At 48.9% G+C, this 20,022-nt stretch overlaps 1 protein-coding gene across 1 annotated transcript in view; it reads right to left on the bottom strand.

Annotated features, from left to right (window-relative positions):
• Positions 1-20,022, bottom strand: part of LOC142578813 (uncharacterized) — an 87,124-nt gene that overhangs the window by 60,566 nt on the left and 6,536 nt on the right. The window contains exon 2 of the mRNA XM_075688408.1: positions 3,355-3,447. The gene's annotated coding sequence lies outside the window, so the exon portion shown is untranslated. The remainder of the gene's footprint in view (positions 1-3,354; positions 3,448-20,022) is intronic.

Genomic DNA, 20,022 nt, shown 5'->3' with positions numbered 1-20,022 from the left:
ATTACATTCTCCTGACGTCAAATATGCGTAACCACCGACGCAAGCACCGGGCGGTCACCTGCAGGGTTGTCTGAACAGACAAATCAAACGCTCTGATCGTTCATAGGAGGTCACTTTTGTTTGCTTAAAAAACTAATAACGTTGCCTGCACTGAGCGGCTTGTGGTTTCTAATTGGCTGACATGAGGCGAGAAGAACGCTCAAGTGGAGAGGGATTCGATGGGGCAGAGCCAGTGCACTGAAAATCGATAACCGGATGAAGAGGGTGGTGCCGGCGTACGCGATTGGTCCGCTTTCCCTTACTTAGCTTGCGGTGGCTGGTCGAAAATCGCAGCGGCATGCAACGGAAGCTTAAGAATGACACTGAAACTGATCCTCAGCAAAAAAAGTTGGCATAATGAGGTCGTAAACGTGCCGACAGTGCTCGAAAACATTACATGGCCACGCAAGAAGATTTATTATACGCAAATAAACCCATGCTCTTTGTCAGGTGCGAGTAGCCAGCGCCTGAGCGATTGACGGCAGCTATCTTTTATTCCTTTCTGAACGGGGTAGCCTGCGGCTATTCAGAAGAAAATTGAGTTTTGTTCGGCATATTAATGCATCTTTAATGCGTACACGTCACTTTGACGCGGTGAGTTTTCGCGGCTTTGTGACGTCGCGTGACAGGCAAGTGAAGTGGGTGCAGCCCGAAAACTTAGCCGGGGGCTAATTTCGCCATTTCACCCCCGGGGGCCAATGGCGAAAAGGCGTCAATTCAGAAAGAACTGTTTTTCTTTTTTCAGGTCAAATCATGCATAATCAGTGTGTACACATCATATCAGGTGGGGAGGTATCGCGGTTTTCGTGACGTCGCGTGACAGACAGGTGAAGTGGGGGTGGTCCAAAAAAGTTTTTGACGAATCACGGAGGGCTGATAGCAGAATTGGAATAGAAAAGTTTGGAATAGTGTTACGTTATAGCGCCCCTGATGTCCCTTGTAGATGGAGTAATCGACAGCTTTTACCATAGTGACGTCATGTACATAACTGTGTGGTGCCCTGTGTTTTTGTCTTAAATACTTTAGAAACTTTTGTCCTCACCGTTTTTCTTGTTTTGTTAAAACTCATGAGAAAGATCGCATTTTATGGTTCTGTTCATTCAGTGTAACACTTGACGTTAATATTTGACTGGTTTTTCTAGAGAAACTCAGGATTTGCCTTCGCCTACGCTCCTCATGATTGTTTACACATTGCACGATCTAGAAGCGACCAGTGGACGTCGTAGCCGCCGTGTTTTGGATACCACGTATTTCGAAAGGCTTGACGAAGGTAACATTGCATTCATTTATTTTTTTTTTCTTGACAAACCAGGCAAGTGACGGTGCCAAGTGCTATATTAAACAATCACAACAATAAAATGCGACCTCTCTGCTAAATTTGAGCACTTTATATTAAGTTTCAAAAATAAGAACATGTTACCGTATATTTAGTGCACATAGTATTAAATAATAACACGGTTTAGCTACAACAGAAATGTATCAATGGTTGAAGACATAAATTTAAGCTGCCGCTCAGGCAGCATGACGTGAGCTGAGATCCATAATGCTCAGCGTTATTTCTAGAAAAGCAGAAAAGTTCGCGGGTGTGCCTAATGCAATCTCACACGGTGCACAGTGAGCAACTAATTGCACGTATGTGTGAATAGAAAGCAATTTGTATGCAGCGACGCCGTCACTTTGTCATATATCTTTTGATGTGTTTCGCTCGTATATCTTTTGACGTTTTTCGCTTACTACACTCAAACCTCTCCCACACTCCTTCCCGTCTTTTTAAACGCATGCAACCACCTATAGAGGAATAGCATTGTCAGGGGTGCAGCAGACTCTTTTGTAAGGTCAACAGCCGTCATTTGTAACAGCTATTTGCAGCTCTAATCCGACGACAGTTCCAGCCTCCCCAGCGCTGCACGATTTTATTGAGACAAATTATCGGAACCCGAGCTGCGTCGGGCACCGGGTCGCCACCGAAACGAAGGCAAAACCGGCAGCTCGGCGACGTGGCAATATGTTCCCGCTTTGGCGCTTCAGCGCCGACGCTTCGAGCCGGGAGGCGCTAAACAGGCGGACGGGGACGAAACCGCTAACGCGCGCGCGATCCTTTAATTATGCGCTAAATTGCGCGTCGATGCTCCCCTGCTCGGCTGGTAACACAGACGCTGTTGTGAGCCGCGGCAATGCTCGGTGCGGTTTGGAAGGGCCTGCTCTAGTCAGCGCGAGCGTGACACGATGGGCCACCGGTGTGAAGGGTCAATACATTTCTTCATCCAAAGAGGGGGGGGGGGATGAAAGAAAAAACGTCCAGATGCTGATCAGCCTTAATTCGGCGGCACGTGGCAAACGCGTGATGCCGTGCAACGCGCTGGAGGACAGAGTGTTCGGCGACGATGGTGGCACGCCTGTTAGAGCGGCGTTGCCTCGACGCCACGCCACGTCGAGGGCATCGCCCCCCCCCCCCCCCCCACTCATGCTTTCTTTCGAGGGTTGTCGCTGTTTCGTGCGAATAATATCCGAGCGTGCGCGTCATTGTTAAACATAAAAATAGAATGAAGTCACTGGCACAAAGTATTAAACAGAAGAAGAAAGTGTAGACAAGAAAATATTTTATTTCTGCTACGTAGGTGAACGCTACTGAACGACAACATTACACATACACCAAAGCGAAAACGTTTGCTTTCTTTCTCTCTGTCTGGAACTCGGTAAATCAGTTCAGTTTATTTCCTTAAAGAACATCATGCTAGGGGGATTACATAAGGATACACGTTTCGTCCGTTACGCACAAAGGGTAACTGAATTTCAGGCCCTCAAACCATGATTTAAACATTTCAGCAGCAGCTCACAAATAAAGCCATCAGGGCAGCAGTTCGAAATCGAAAACTTAAGTACGCACCAGGAGCCGCACCAGTGTGGCTATAAAATTTCCATTTTAATTGTTATTCTGTCGCTCGTGAAACAGAATTCCACATCATTACTTAGGACCACACTCTATAATGTGAACTTTCTTTTTTCTTTTTTGACATTGTGACATTCCTGCAGGCCCACAATAAATGATTTGTTTCCCTTGTTGGTACCTCGCAGCAGTAACAATAAACATTTTGCGGTGCAGTTTTTCAACTATGTATATGTTTTCATACGTCGTGTCACACGTCAACATCAGAAGAGACCGAAGACTACACGTGAACGCAAGCAAGCGAGAATGCCTACCTACAAGACCAACAAACACCAAATTATTCCGATATTGCTTTAACCCACGTTCATATACTTGCTTAAGAGCAATATTTAGAAGCAATGAATTCGAGTAAATTCGGAAGATCGTACCTTCGGCGACAGTTGGTGCGTCTGTTTTGTCGCCCGTGTCTGCAATCGACTTCCTCGTCACGTCAGGCCATGTTCAGAGCCTCGTAGATGCAGCTACAGAAACCAGAGAAACGGTCGCACAGTAAATAAAACGAGTAAACGTTATATATATATATATATATATATATATATATATATATATATATATATATATATATATATATATATATATATATATATATATATATATATATATAGAGAGAGAGAGAGAGAGAGAGAGAGAGAGAGAGAGGAATAACTGAAAGGCAGGAAACTTAACCAGCCAGGACTGAGCCAGCTTGGCTACCCCTACACTGGGAGAAGGGAAAAATAAAAGGGAACGGTTAAGAAGAGAAAGTCCCTTGTGGATATCGCCGACGAAGCAACAGTTTTCTGCTCTATATCATAGACGGTCCCCTTTGAAACAGGATGGTGGGTTGCGGCAACAAGCTCTTGTTCTTATTTTGCCTAATGCCGACCACACACGCACGCACACACACACACACACACACACACACACACACACACACACACACACACACACACACACACACACACACACACACACACACACACACACACACACACACACACACACACACACACACACACACGCACGCACGCACACACACACACACACGCACGCACGCACGCACGCACGCACACGCACGCACACACGCACGCGCACACACACACGCACGCACGCACAAAGCATTCCCCGCATCAAGCTTTCTGAACTAACACTAGGAACTTTGTTTTTGTACGTCTCCGTTGTTTGTGCGCTCCCTACTTTTCTGCCGCCAAACCTCCAATAGCCTCATAATAATCTCTATTGCGGGCATGTTTGCTTTCCTCCTGCTATCCCTGAATCCAAGGGTTTCAAGGAGGTCAGAAGACCGAGAGCTGGGTAGATATCTTCAGCTTGGTAGCTGGGTAGACGTAGTCAAGTCCAGGCAGCGCCACATAGTATGTTTCGCGCACACCACTTACGGAAAGTGCGATCGTCCTAACTCCATGCATGACTCACACAGAATGGTTGAGGAAGAGCCCCGCGAAAGCTTTTCGCGGGAACTGAGCCCATACACAAACACCCCTTGAAGCCCGGAGCGACGCGCGGCGCTCCCTAAACTGACCCGATGACGCGATGCTGTAATGATAAGTGGCACCCACTGAAGAGCTCTTCAACGCCTCGCCAGCGCATGCTTGCTCACGAGCGGCGTTCCTCGTGCCTCCATCGCACTCTCCTCCGCCCATCAGCGTGCTGGAAAACGAGGAGCTTATGGGAGAGGAGTGGGGATTGCGGTACGGGCCACTGGCTGAGCCAGCGCGCGTGGGCCTGCGGGACGGGGCATAGCAGTCACGGGGATGTACACCACGCTCACGGGAGAAGAACGGGAAAGAAAGTTGGAGAGACCGCGGGAAGCGAGTGCGGCGAGCTATATGAAGGCCTTTTAGGGACAGCGCAAAACAACAGGGAAACACCTTCCCTTCCCCGTCCCCATCTTCTGCAGCGAGTAGCGGGTAGCCGTCCCGCGGCAGCCGGGGCGGATGCCTGAGCGGAGTTTAATTAGGCCCGACATCGGAGACGCGTTGTGCTGGGCTATAGCGGCCAGGCGCTCGTCGACAGCCGATTTACGAGCCGGGCGGCCGTGGCACGACAGCCAGTTTAATTAAAGCCTCCTATAGCTCCTCGCACGAAAGGAGAGGCGACGGCACTGGCAAGCTGCACGCGCTTTCGTCGCGGTGGCAAGCAAGAGGGCGAGGGTAAATGGGGCTTCGCTTTTCGTAAGCACCGTGTACGTGCCCGGCGCCAGTCTCTCCGCGTGCGTCGTGTCCTGCTCTCTCACGCGGTCGCGCGATATGGGCGAATAGAGCGCCATGTGCACGCGCTGTAAATAGTGACCTCCGCAGCTATGGCAGAGACGTCGTCGCGTATGGGAGGTGTTGGTATGGGCCGGTCCTCGGCAATGCCAGTTATGCAGGCACGCACATAAGGAAGCGTTAATTCACAACCGTTTAGCGCCAGACCACCGAGGCTGCGTGTCACGCTTGGAAAAGAGAGGCACTTTGTCCGCTTCCGACCCGGGCTCTCGACGCAGGATACGATGCTTCTCCTGAAACACCAGATCGTAGACGCCGGGCCACTTGGGACACCCGCGCCATACTCGGCCTCGACCTGGAGAAGGCGTTCGATAACATCGAGCACTCGGCAATACTTAAGGCGATCGTGGACCTAGGGTTCGGGCGCCGGTTCTACGAGTTCGTCCGCTCCTACATAATCCGTCGCAAGGCCGTGCTCCGTGCCGGAGACCTCACGTCGGAAGAAGTTGAGCTCGGACAACGGGGCACCCCCTAGGGCTCCGTCCTCTCGCCGACGCTGTTCAACCTGGTGATGATCGTGCTCGCTGAACGCCACTCTAAAATACAAGGCCTCAACCATACGGTATACGTGGACGACATCACCATTTGGTGATCCGCGAGGTCGGACGGCTTTATCGAATCCGTTCTGCAGGAGCCAGTCGAAACCGCCGAGTCCTACCTCGACCACACGGGCCTCAAGTGCTCCTCCGTCAAATCGGAGCTGCTTCTGTACTGTCCAAAACGACAAGACAAAAGGCCCAAGGGGAGGGAACCCCCGACCGAGCGTAACATCACCATCCGCACCAGAGACGGTCGCCCCATCCCCCGGGTCGACTACATCCGAGTACTGAAAATGATAATCGAGGCGGGCGAATCAAACATTCAAATGGTCCACATGCTGGTGACAAAGACAGACAACGCGATACGACTCGTACGTATACAGAGTGGCCAACCGTCACCACGGCCTCAGGACCCACTATACGTCTCGTAGCTCAATACACTCATCCGAAAGGTAGTGAAGCGGGCCCTCGGTTTTCCGATCACCACGCCGACGTATCCACTAATCGAGCTCAGGGTGCACAGTACGCTCGAAGAGATCGCCGAGGCTCAGGAGAGAGCGCAGATGATACGAGTGACGACCACCAAGACGGACCACCACATCTTGCGCGAGCTCGGCATCTTCCTACCGAACACCCAGGATCCACCGGAGTTTACGCCGGTTCCCCGCGAGCTCCGCGACCTGATCACGATCACACCCATTCCGCGAAACGTGCATCCGGGAGACAATCGAGGCAGGCGCCAAGCCCGGGCGACCGCATTCCTCAAACGCGTAGACAAGAAATCGGACGACGTCGCTTTAGTGGACGCCGCCGCCTACCGATGCAACTGAGCCTTCGCCGCGGTCGCGGTCTCGTCCTCACAGCGGACCCTAAACGCCGTCACGGCACTCACACGTGACCCCGAGGTGGCGGAGCAAGTGGCATAGCCCTGGTAATGCTCGAGGACAAGCCAGAGGTAATACTCAGCGACTCGAGACCGGCCATCAAAGCGTTCGAGAGAGGAGTCGTCTCCGACCAGGCGTTACGCGTCCTCCGAGGCGCTGATCCGAGCACACTCAGGCACCACACCTTCATCGGGTTTTCCGCCCGCCGGGTCGGATCGCGGGCGCCCCGCCCTACCTCAACGAGACAGCCCACGACGCTGCACGCGCTTACCGACCGCGCCGTCACCCCCGGGCAACCGCGTCTCGACGAGTTGGAGGCGAACAGGGATGCCCAAGTAACATACAACGAAATCACTAAACATATTTACTTGGGACGATGTCTCTTTCCGCCCCCGCACCCCAAACTAAACAGGCCGCAGGCGCTAACGCTACGCTTCTGACAGACACACACCTATCCCAACCCGGCCACGTTACACATCTACCCGGACGTCTACCCTGACGACGCGTGCCCCTCGTGCGGCGACATGGCGACTCTCGCACACGTGCTGTAGAAACTGTCCGCCCGACTTTACACCTCGGACAAGTGCGGAGAAGTCCCTACAAAGACCGCTACTCCAAGACCAGCAATGGGCAGTCCAGCAGGCCCGCGAAGCGGCCGCCAGGTACTTCCTGTCGGTCCCTGCGTGGGAGGCGCCCACTGCGCGCTGACGTGTGTCCTGCAGGGCCTTTAATAAAGTTTATCCAATCCAGTTGTGCGTTTTGCGAAGCGGCGAAAATTTCCTTCGAGCTCAGCACGATCGTAATGTCTGTGAACAGACGGTTTGCTGTTCAGGCTTCGAGTGCCGCGCGTCGCGCGACATTCTAGGACATTTGCGCTGTAAGAACCACTGCAGGGGTATGGAGCGGCTATCCTAGATCCATCACTCGTAATAACCACGTAGAAACAGAATCAGGGCAGAGGCATGGCTCGTTTCACACGTCCTGACAAGTCTTCACTCGAACCGTAACAGAACGAGGAATGTTACTCTTGTAGAAATGGCCTCGTAAGTTATTCAAGCGAAGCATTCTTTGCTAGCAGCGGGTAAAGCCAATTTCGCTCCCAGGAACATTGGCGTTGGAGTAAGCACAGCCCTCGATCGTTTCTGCAGTCCTCCCATGCGTCACGGATGCAGAGTGTGCGGCGCGCGACGTGCACTGCTCGGACAGCCATGGGCGAACGGGCAGCCCCTCGCAGTGAGTCCTGCTCGATCACGATCGCCCCGCCCCATCCCGGAGATGAGCTTCAATGTGCATGAGGACGCATCCGGAAACGATTCGCAGTTTCGTGCTACATATGGCGCTGACCGCCTGCGCTTTTCCCCGTGGTTCCGCTTCGGGCTGTTGCCATCATGCAAGCTCCGCTGTATGCCAGCGCGAGCAATGGTACATGCATCGACTGCATCACGACGATGGCAAAGCGTGGTTAACAACCAAGCCTGCCCTGCAGGTTTGGTTTAGCTTGTTTTGGTTCATACGGATATGGCTAAAGACAGCGTGTGCCAGTTTATTTCTTCCCTCTTTCTTTTTGTCCGTGCCATTCGTTTACCAGCACAGCTATTCATCCTACCCTGCTCATGTCTGCAGAAGTCCATATTGCTGAGGTAGTTTATACATGCCTGTAAAACAGAATAGTACTCAAGGTCAGGACGCAGGAGAAACTTTCACAGACAGCGTTTTTCATAGCCAATAAGATATTGTAGTATTAAATTAAATTGGGGGGTTTAAATTATAAGTTATGAGCGATGCCGTAGCGGATTGCTGTGGATTAATTTTGGCAACCTGGGATTTCTTCACTTGCAACCGAAGCACGGTACACGAGCATTTTTGAATTCTGCCCGCAACAAAGTGCAGTCGCCGTGGCCGATCGAAGCCGCGATCTCGTGCTCAGCAGCGCAAATCCATCGCCATAGCAAGCCCCCGCGGCGGTTAAGATATTGCATTGCATGACAGGCAATAAAAATACACGCATATATGCCGCTTTCCAATCATGCGAGTTTCGCAGACGTCGCACAGCGTATATGTTACATATTTCTCTTAACAGCACACACAAACTTCCAAAAAGGAGCGCTGCATTCGTGAAATTTATTCGCTGCAGCGTCACACTGCAGCGCGCTGTTCTTTCTCACGCACATGGCTCGCTGTACTCGTACGACACCAGATTACTCAAAGTAAAATCCGGGTGTTCGTCGTCAGTGCTCGCCTTAGCAGACAGCGAGCGCGGCAAGTCGTCGAATATACGCATAGTGAAGTGTGCCGGCCACACCTGGCGATGATGTATGTTCGCTGCAACCGTCAAGCCAGGACGATGAAAGGATTACAGGAGCTCCTTCCCATGGGCGTCGGTCGTTTTACCGCACCGTCGTCGCGAAATGAGAAATGCTCCACCCGGAGTAATTTATAGTAATAATCCGACGATCACTGCTAAATGGATAGTCGCTCCCTCCTTCTCTCTCAACAAAAGAAACGCCTAGACACACACAAACACACACGGACGAAGCAGCTGCCGACTGACCCGACCTGCCTCGAGACGGATGATCGCGCAAGCCTGCAGTCGCAGTCTAAAGCTCGGCCGTGGACCCCCTTTCCTTTACCCGGCGGCTAATCCGTGGGGATCGATCTAGGGGGATTAGAACCCGCGCGCGCCCTGCATTCGGACCCCAGGTAGAGGGCGCAGAGAGCGCAAGGAAGGGAGGGTCGCTTAGAGGCTAGTCCAGTCAGAACCTGACGGCCATGAGCAAACCACGAAAACAGGGCCCCGTGTACGTGTACTGTAAGGAAAATGTGAACAAAAAAGAGAGTGCTCTCTGAGACACAATGAACGACCAGCCAAGCAGTCAAGTATTCAAGAAAAAAGAGAGACAGAAAAAAAGAAACTGTAAAATGGCTGTAAAGGAAGCTAGGCGATAACCTAAATTAAATTAAAAAAGAAGTGCTGAAGTAGGCACACACGCATACTCCACCAAGTTCTTCGATGATGAAAATGTTTATTGACATGAAAAGGGGAGGAGAGTTATGAGAAGGGTTGTCGGATTCTTATTCCGGAATTCCGTTGTCAAAGCCGCCGCCCTGGCTCCTTCCACGAAGGCTTACTGGTCCTCGAGGGTTGATCTGGAAAGAGCTGCCTCCCATCCTTCCCACGTTGGCTGTTGCATAATGTCCGAGGAACTATTAGCCTGGCAGGCCCATACCATATGGTACCAATCTGCTTTCTGCCCGCAGAATTTACATTCGGCTGAAAAGGATTGTCGCTCGATAGCATGTAGCTTGACTGGGTTATTAAATGACATAGTTTGTAATCTCCGTCAATGAAATTCTTCTGCTTTATGTAATCCCTTGTCCGACATGACATGACAAGAACTTTATTTGAGTCCTGAGGGACTGAGGTCTTGGGTAGCTAGAACCGAAGGCTCCCGAAGATCAAGTCGGTGGCTCCGCCCACGATGGGACCGGGAGATCAAGCCCCGCCGCAATGTCGTGGGCCCTCTGGACAGCCTGGAGTTGAATGTGGAGATTGCTGCTCTTGAGAGATTCCTGCCATTGTTCTTTCGTGATGGGTGGAGAGGCGTTAAGGGCTGGGCACAGCCAGAGCATGTGGTCAAAAGAGCATGAGTCACGACCACATTTGGAGCACGACTGTGAGTGTTCAGGATCTATCTTGTTAAGGGATCGAGGAGTTTGCAGGAGTCTGAGTGTGGTAGCCTGAGGTTTGTTCAATTTGGGGTGAGGGGGTGGAAATGTCCTCCTGCCTAGTCGATAATGGGAAACAATTTCGTGGAAAGTACATAATGGATCTTTGTGGACGTTGACCTCGTTCCAAGCCTGGCTACCCGCGACAGCGCAGTGCGTGAAATCGCGCGCTCTCCGGTGAGCCTGCTCGTTAGGATTACATCCAAGCGGGTTAATTGAGCAATCTAGATGGGCTGGGAACCACGAGATTTGGTATCCTCCTTCGCTGCTCTCCCTAGTCCTTTGAAGTGCTTTAATCACAATACTGTTCGCCTGTTCAGATATGATAGCGGACGAGAAGGATCTAACCGCCGTGCGCGAGTCTGAGAAGACGATAGCGGGGCCCAAATATTTTCATCACGATAAGCGCAAGTGCTGTAATACACCTGCATAAGTCAATGGAAAGTCCGAGTCTTCGGTGAGGGAAGAGGAGAGAAACCGGGGGAAAAAAGCTCGGGCGGCAGTGTGTGCACGTTCATTTCCCTCTACGCCTTATGACGTGGCACCCAAATCAGCTCTTTACGCGAAGCGAAGACCCCAGATTGTTTCAGGATCTTGCGAGCTAGCGGTGCAATTTGGCCCCGCGTGTAATTTCTATATGCAGTTTTCGAGTCGATAATGATGTATTCGGAATTAGAATGCGAAGCTGCCATGGCGACCGCCACCTCTTCCAATTCTGCAATTTCCGTGTGCCGAACAGAAAGTCCATTGATCGCCTGCTCTTGATGCACCAGCGATCTGTGGTGACTCCTCCTACCGGACCCGCAGTACCCACGGAGAAGGCTCTTTCTAATTTAGAATAGATCCGGTCCATATTCTTAGCTCTTGCCCTCCTAGCTTGATTATGTTTTGGGTGCATGTTTTTAGGAAGGGGCAGTGTCGCAAACTTGCTCCTCAGCTCCTTCGGAATGACTTGTCTTGTTGCCGTATAGCAAAAACAGCTGATATTCAAGCCATCCAGCCCCTTGCGTCCCGTTTTCGTTCCTGCCAATCTGGCACATTGACTTAATAGGTGGGCCTCAGTTATCTCATCTGTTGTATTGTGCACCCCCCACTTGCAACAAGCGCTCTGTAGTTGTTCTGACCGACAGTCCTAGCGCCTCCTTATATGCTGTTCTGAGCATATGAGGCTCCGTACCTTCGGATGAGGGGGTGCGATTTAAACCAAGTTCTTCAAGAAGCCCTAATACACCACAGAAACAGGGCCGACCAAAAATAGGCGAAGTTACAAGGTAGAAAAACAGTGCTTGCCTTCAGCAATGCCGACCACCGAAGCTTTTGGTGCAGAGAGGTATACCGCGTATAGTATACAGAAACGAAACATCCAGCTTATCCTCGCGCCTAAGAAGGCTAAAGGGCTGTAACCTACGGGCGTATGCTTTAATAGCTTATAAATTATAAACTCCTGAGAACGTGTACCTGCGTCTCACTTTTGATTCTCTTGTTATTAATTAAAAAATCTCGGCAAATACTGACATCCATTTCGTTTAAATGTTTATGCAATGGTTGTAACATTGTGTGTAGTCTTGCTGACGTAATTTTACGGTCTTGTGCTCAAATTTTTACGAGCTGCATAATAAAGTACTCAAAACAGTTGCTCTATGCGTACGTGTGTGACTTTCAATTTAAATTATTGCTATTATTATGTTTCGTAGTTCAGTACTCTTCCGGTGTCAGAAAATGTGAATAAAACGTTAACATGTGCTGCAGGACTTGGCTGCTCGGCATTTTTCCGCAAAACGCAGCATATAAGTAATGCTAGCTAATTATTAGCATTACTTATATGCTGCGTTTTACGGTACAATGGCGAGCAGCCCAGTCATGCAGCACATGTTGACGTTTTATTCACATTTTGTGACACCAGAAGAAAGGAATGCTTTCCTCACGGCGTCCCTGAATAATTACCTAATCCATTAGCACGGGGCCTATCCCCCACCCCCCCCGCCCCAGATGACCTGGAACGCGACCAGCAGAAACGCGTAGACTCTCTCAACGCGCACCGCAGATAACTTAAAGCCCTTTAATTACGCGAGTCGCGCCTTATAACAGAAGCTAGAACGCTTTATCAATTTCCTGCACTCTATCTCCTCTCTCTCTCTCTCTCCCTCTTCGTCCGCATATCGCTTCCCCCAGTGTAGGGTAGCAAACCGGACGTGCGTCTGGTTAACCTCCCTGCCTTTACTCTCTTCTGTTTCTCTCTCTCTCTCTCTCTCTCTTATTCTGGCAGTGCTTGCGTCGACGAGACGAAAATAGCCGATAAAGGGATTCAGATACACCCCCCAGACGATCAGTTAGGTGCGTCTTGTTAACCGCTTCTTCACCTCTTAGTTTCTAATGAAAATACTCTACGTGTGGGCAGGGCACCTTTCGTGCAAAAGGAGCTCTCATGCAATAAAGAGCAGGAGATGACAGCTGAGATTTTTTTTTCTACATTTCCCGGCATGTATACGCAGTAAGGTGCACTGTCGAATCGGATGACGCACCGAGGCATCGATGGTTTACTTGCGGGATGGAGCCTGGTGGATTGCTGGTGCAGTAATCAGAGATCATAGCACAAAATGATGTCTGCGGCCTTCCTGAAGGCAGTGACGCAAGAAAACTTCCGGTACTCGCGCGACATGTTCTCCGCGTGGAACACGCAAACTTTTCCAAATAACCGACTGTAGCGATTAAACTCTTCACTTCGCTTTCGCATCCCGTCAAGACTGACGACGTGAGGCTCCCTTCCTATGTCGGCTATGGCTACGAGCGGCCTTTACATGGCCTTGCTTTTCGCATTGGAGCGGCCGACAACACAGCGCGTGACGACTGTGATCACGAGGAGGTCCTTGAATACGTTGCGTGCGACTGTCCTTCTCGGAATAGTCGACAGATGCGGTCGATCGCGACTTCCCTAGCCCGCGCTCAACACGGACTAATGTTGGAAATATGGGTGTGAGGATAATAGTTTTTGAGGTCAAATCGAATACGAATCGAATAGTGCCAGAAGCCAATGAAATATAATAGCGAATATTTTTCGAATACTATGCAGCCTTCTCACCATTAATGTCAAGTAATTTTCACAGCATGGTATTTACAACATTCGAAAGTGTCAGTCTTTACTCTGCACATAATACAGCATGCTTTCTCAAAAGTACAAAGAGAGAATTAGGAAAAACAAAGCAGTTCGTTCGCAAACTCAAGACTCTACGGAGCATCGCCGGTCATCCATTATCGTATAATGTTTAGAAAAACAGGGTTGCGTGCAAATCAATATATGCACTTACCTTTGCAACCAAATCAGAAATGCATGTGGTCCGCGGCGACGGCAGAAAAAAGAACAATAAAGAAAGAAATAATTTTTTTTTACTTAGAATGGTCGCGGCAGATGGTGCCACTATCGTATAAAGTACATTGCAATGAAAGGTATTCATGTTGTTATTAATCCTATGAGAGGACGCAGGTGAGGCATCTATAAATAGTACCAAGCAATACCCACTGCAGAGTGGGGTGTGTGAACAATATTTTATTGCGAGTGATCGTATTTAGCCGAAGAAATCTGGCTGTCGGAACCATACAGCGTATTATCCACTGTTATGTCATCTGTGGATACAATGAAAGTTATCTAATTTTTGCTTCAATTAATGTCATGTTTGATCATGTACTGTCGACGATATAAAGTACTTCAAAACTATTAAAACATATTCGGACTTTCGAATAGCGACTATTCGATCTGAAGACCGAATCGAATAGGACAATACTGTTCCATATGATATTCAAATGTTTGAATATTCGCACCAGACTTGTACGTAGCGAATTACACTAATTCATTACCTGTAATCAAGTGCACGCGTTTGGTTATCTTGTAATTGATTGATTGCATTTTTTACTCGGTAACGTTCACTGTAATCCAATTACGTTTCTTCAGTGACCAATTACACCTAAACAGTCACTATATTGACGAGACAAGCTGCAACACGCGACGTAGCTTTGATCACTTGAATTTTGCATACATCAGCCTCGCGGAGGCGCGTGTTCAGACAGGTAAACCTGGGCGTTCACTGTTTAATTCCTAATCCTAATGCTTCACAGGATGTTGGCCGAGGAATTGAACCGGCACTGCTATCGCTCGATAGCAATGACTACTACGGATGTAGACGCCAGGAAGTCACCTACGGACGATTATTTTCCTTTTTTCATTGGCCCTAAAGAAAGCTCTTATATCCTGAGCGTCAGCAACAATGAAGCGCTGCGCTTCATAGACGCCCCAAAAGCAAGCATCGCGTCTTCAAGTAACCGCACTCTTGTGCGAAAGGTGTTCGTGCTTACAACTCCGACATTACCTCCACCGCGCACAGCTAGCGAGTTTTCAGTGTCGCTGAAAAAAAAAAAATTCACCCAAGATTACGATATTCCCTAATGCGAAATTTGAGCGCAGCTGTATACGTGTTTTCATTTCGCGATATATTCGCTGACGCAGACAATCTGTCTCGTGCAGCACGTTGCAAACGGAGCGATGTGTGGGGCGACTGCGTCGCTAATCGGGAGACCACGAGAGGAATCGCGTGGGTGACACGTGGAAGCGCTTCACAGCTGCCGCCACAGACAACCTCCGCTCATGCAGCGCTTTGTTTCGATACCGACTACGAGCGCTACTCTGGTGCCATCTCGTAGCCATCGTCGCCGCAAAGGCCCTTGTGCGCGGCACTACGCTTTTCTACTCACGCTTTCGCCATAACATCCTCCTGCACTTTCCTCCTCGCGCTCTCTTCACTCTCATCGCTGTTTTTTTTTTTTCATCACCCGCTTCGCTCCGCGTTCGCTCTCACCTTTCGCTCTGCTCGTTTGCTCGGTTACGAGGTAAGACGCGGACGCCGACGCCCACCATAGGAATGTGCTCCTAAGAACTGCGCCGTAAAACGAGGGAAGATGACCGCCGAAAACGTTGATATGCAATTGCTAGCGAAGGTAGTTTGTGAATGGCTGCCGAGAACGCAATGAAGGAGTCAGATCAGCTCGTACTATTTACAGTATTTGTGCAGTGTTAATAAAGCTTGGCAGGAAAGTAGCGTAGAAATATCTGATTATTTGTAATTCCTCAATTACTTGCGTGGGGTGGTAATTGGTAACTGTAATCAATTACATTACTGAATAAGTAACTGTAATTGTAATCGCTTACTTTTTTTATGTCACGTGTACAAGTATCATTCACATACACCTAGTACGAACTGACCGTTTTGGAATGCCAGCCTCATAAGCCATGATTTGTCTACCTCCCCATCCTCCAGTCCACAGTAGCCAACCGGCTTTTCTGTACTGGTTATTCTCCCCGGCCTTCTTGTACCCATAGTCATAAAAACATGCTCTTAGATGCTGAAAAGTTAGAGCAGGAGGAATTAGACGAAGAAAGCGACCGTTAATAATGCGATGTGTGTCACACCAGACTTAGGTATAAACTAAATGCGATGATTGCTTTCAATCAATATAAAATCTGCGCGCGCGTGTGTGTGTGTGTGTGCGCGCGCGCGCTCATGCGCCAACGGGAATGCGAAAGGTGATGATGCATATCTGCAGGCCGTCTTTACCTTCCACGTATGCTGCTGGAGAACCGAGAGCAGACAGTAGCAAAATTAAGCGACATGAAGACAGCAGCATAAATTATAGATAAAACGCGAGTAGTTGATATTTTAGTCGCGACTGTGAGCAAGACGTGGACGTGGGCAGGTCATATGCTGAACAGAACGAGAGCCGGTGATTGGTTAAGCGGTAGAAGGGAAACAACCTGCAGTACTTGCTAAACGGTTATGGCGTTCTCCTGTTGAGGGCGCGAATTTCAAGGACGTTGAATTAGCCCAGGTGGCCAAATTAATCCGGAGCCCCGCACTGCGGGACCCACGAACCAATAGGAGGAAGTGAAATGCCGCTCAGGGGCGACGGATGATTAGACGAAGCGCTGATGCGGCCGGGTCAAGTAGGACGGAGGCACCTGGAGATCGCTGAGAAAGTCCGGTGACCTGCCGTGAACCTATAGACGATGATTATGATGAAGACGATGATCGTAACCACGGCTACGACGAGTCGCGTTCCTCCTTTCCTTCGCAACTATCCGCTTTGACGCAACTACGCTAGTAGTGAAAAAACATGTCGCTATTAAATTCGCACTCGGACGTGCACGTGTGGATCTCCGTATTTGTTGAGGCGAGAGCGTAGCGCGCAAGCGCGGTCGGCTTGCAAGTAAGTATTGTTTGTTCCTCTGTTTACATACGAGTCAATGGCTCGTATACACCCCACTACGTCTCTCTTTCCAACTAGATGTTCGTATCATTCAGTGTGATTCAACAAGCGCATACAAATGCCTCCGGCCGCTTCACCAACGACGAGCACAACAGGCAAAACGAATCGCCGCCATTGCACCGAGGCAGATTCTGCTTGTTAACTTTCGCCCTACCTATATAGAATAAGAACCACGAAAAAGGATTTGCTATATAGCACCTTTTAAACTGCACTAGCACAGCAAAAAGGCGAAAAGGAAATTATAATGTCATCGACCAGACATGAAAGCGCTCTATTCGGGTGACAAACGACTGTACGACTGCGCTAAAAATGATGGAGCGAATGCGCATTGCGGCATACCGGAAATAATCACATCTTCATACACATTCTACTTTCATCGCAAGATTTATCTTCATTTATTACCATCTTCCGTGCATATAAAATTAATTCTGCGCTCACCTTTCCACCGCTCGGAATTTTAAGCCACCGCTAAGGCGTTTTTCGTCGCTGAAGTGCAGCCTGTAATTTGTGCCGACATCAGCAACCGAATAAAGCCTGTCCCTGTGATGTTTTCTTTATTTGTTAAAATAAACCTTTTATAACGAGGCTGTCACCCTTGAGTGGTGACAGCTTCTCATTTTCGCTTAAGCATAGAAAACTTGGTGAAAAGTCAGAATGGATTAGAAAAGAGAAAGGCCCATACGCTCGATGCTTGCGCGCTTAACACACGCGAAATTCCCTGAGGCTTGCCGCGTTATCTTAGTGAGCATTGCGTTTCTAAGCGAGAGGTCGCGGGTTCGATTCGATTTCCGGCCACGGAGGCGGCAATTCTTTGAGGGCGGTATGCAAAAAAATCACGCGTGTGCCGAACTATTGACGCACGTTAGAGAAGGTCAGGTGATCTATATAAATTTTGAGCGGCTCTCATAGCCCGTATCTCCTTTTAGGGTACTAAGCACTCTCAATAATTAAATATGCGACGGGCCGAAAACCAGTGATTCGTATTTAAGAATAGCTGATGCACTGTTTCTTACAACCCTGTTGCACGGGCATCTCCACAGCAGTTATTATAATGAAAGCCAGCGAAACATCTCTGCCCAAACAGCATTTAGCATTGTCAGGATTGGGGGCTCAATCCCATCGCTCGTGATCCGTTGTCAAGATTGGAGTCCGGCATGAATTCGAAGGTAGCTGGCCCATGTCGTCGTCCAACTTATCCACGCTGAGGACGTTGATGAAGGGAAGGACTGCTTCTCATCGAGAACGAGGAATATGGGTTTATTTACAGTATTTACATGCAGTTCATCAGTCTAGCATGACTGCGAGAGAAAGTACGTCAGTCTAACACGACTGCTTGAGAGAGTGTCTCAGTCTAACATGACTGCTTAAGAAAGTGTGTCGAGCATCTGAACAACAGCAGTTTTTAAACACTCGGTCCTCCCGCTATACAAGGTGACGCGAACGTTCGTTTAGTCCCCGTAAACTAGCCGCCTCTCCGCGGGACGGTTTACACACACACATGCACACACACACACACGTGTTCACGGTCCGAAACCGACGCCACACGAATTTCGTAGAACTCGGAGCCCCCCGGGTAGCGCGCCCGGGTAGCAGATCAGGTCCGCGTTGTCGTGTTGCGCACAAAGTCTGCTCCGTCGAACTCCTTCAGTCACAACGGCGACGAGGCTAGAGCGTAACGGTGGCGGTTTCAGCACAAAGCCTGCTTCGTCAAACGCATCCTAGCTGAAGCGACGGAGAGTGGAGGACGTGCGTATTGTTCCTGACACAAAGTCGACTTAGTCATGCCGTGGCTAGAGGTTGGCGGCGGCATTCCAAGGTGAGGTTGCCACCGCTGGCGTAAATGGCTGGCAAACTTGCACTGCAGCTGGCCGTTCTTAACAGTATATAGAGCATGGCTGCCATAAGAAGTGATTAGCAGCGTCCGTTTGTAACCACTGAAGACAGTAACTTTCGCTGAAGAAAATGAAGCGTAGAATTAAAATTAACAGACCGGATGTGTGCGCGTGTGCGGAAAGAGACAATAAGAGAACCAAATGCTGCTTTTTTTAAAGGAAACATTCCGGAAAGTTCCATTCATGTCGAATTTATTAAATATGCTATTTAAACGTCGTTCCCAACAATACGTTTAGCTAAAATGAATGAATGAATGAATGAATGAATGAATGAATGAATGAATGAATGAATGAATGAATGAACAAAGGAAAAATATCACGAATTGGCGATAATTGGGCTCACTACCGCCCCAGCGTCCCACTTTTCCTTCGTTTATTAGGTTAGGCTGTCCCACCTAAAAGTTATGTCTAACAGTTAGGCACGCTTCGCAGGATAACAAAAAATTCGACAGCGCTTGCTGCTATTTATCGTAAGGGTCTCGTGAATGCCTGACTTCTGAAAGACCATTCTAACAAGCCAACAAGAAGGTCTACCGAAAATGGTGAGAACACTACCTAGTCATGCAGCGCCTCTCCAGGAGACCGGCTCTAAAATTACATTGATTGGTGATTACATTGGTGATTCGCGTGGCGTCGTTCAGCTAATCAGGCGTTTACAAGTCGTACCGTAATTTACGCAAGAAGTAGATCGCTCATGAGCGCAAGCCACAGAACGTAAACCTGCACTCAAACGCATAAAAAGTTAACATAACCAAATTCGATACAATTTATACGTCCCGAAGCACAGTCACTACAGACAACCAGTGTGGGGTTGACAAAGGACGTGACGATAAATAAATAAATAAATAAATAAATAAATAAATAAATAAATAAATAAATAATACTAACAAGCAATTTCGAGTCAATTGCGCTAAAAATTACAAATAAATAGTGTGCATACAATTTATTCTGACATTTTGCAATCCTATGTCTGGCTATAGCATCATGAAGATGTGTAAGAGACAGTGTCAATGTGCTGCAGTTCAATTTCCCGCGGCAGCTGAAAAGGTAGGCTCGGCGTCTGGATCTCATGTCGGACAAGTCATCAGGCGACAATAATTTTCAACGCGTGAGTAACAAACCTTGACCGTGATAAACACTCTCGTAGACGCTCAGTCACGTATCTCGGAAAGCGAAGTCAGACATGTTCAAAACGTGCTAAAAAAAATAAAGAAATTATCTATCCCAAATAATGAAGTAAGTTTTTTACGCAGAGAAACATAGAGCACACAGTTATGGTGGCGCACCTTACAATGGCGGAGGCCCACCCTATGCTTTCCTTGTCTTAATTGTCTATTGGCTTTATACGGTCGTGACAAGGCGCGTTGTAGTTTTTTTTCAGGATAATGGAAGTTAACGGGCCTTAAAAGCTTAGTG

The sequence above is a fragment of the Dermacentor variabilis genome, chromosome 4 (genome assembly GCF_050947875.1).
Source record: "Dermacentor variabilis isolate Ectoservices chromosome 4, ASM5094787v1, whole genome shotgun sequence".
Lineage (NCBI taxonomy): Eukaryota > Metazoa > Arthropoda > Arachnida > Ixodida > Ixodidae > Dermacentor > Dermacentor variabilis.
The sequence above is the reverse complement of the archived record's forward strand: the minus strand, read 5'-3'. Positions and strand labels throughout refer to the sequence as shown.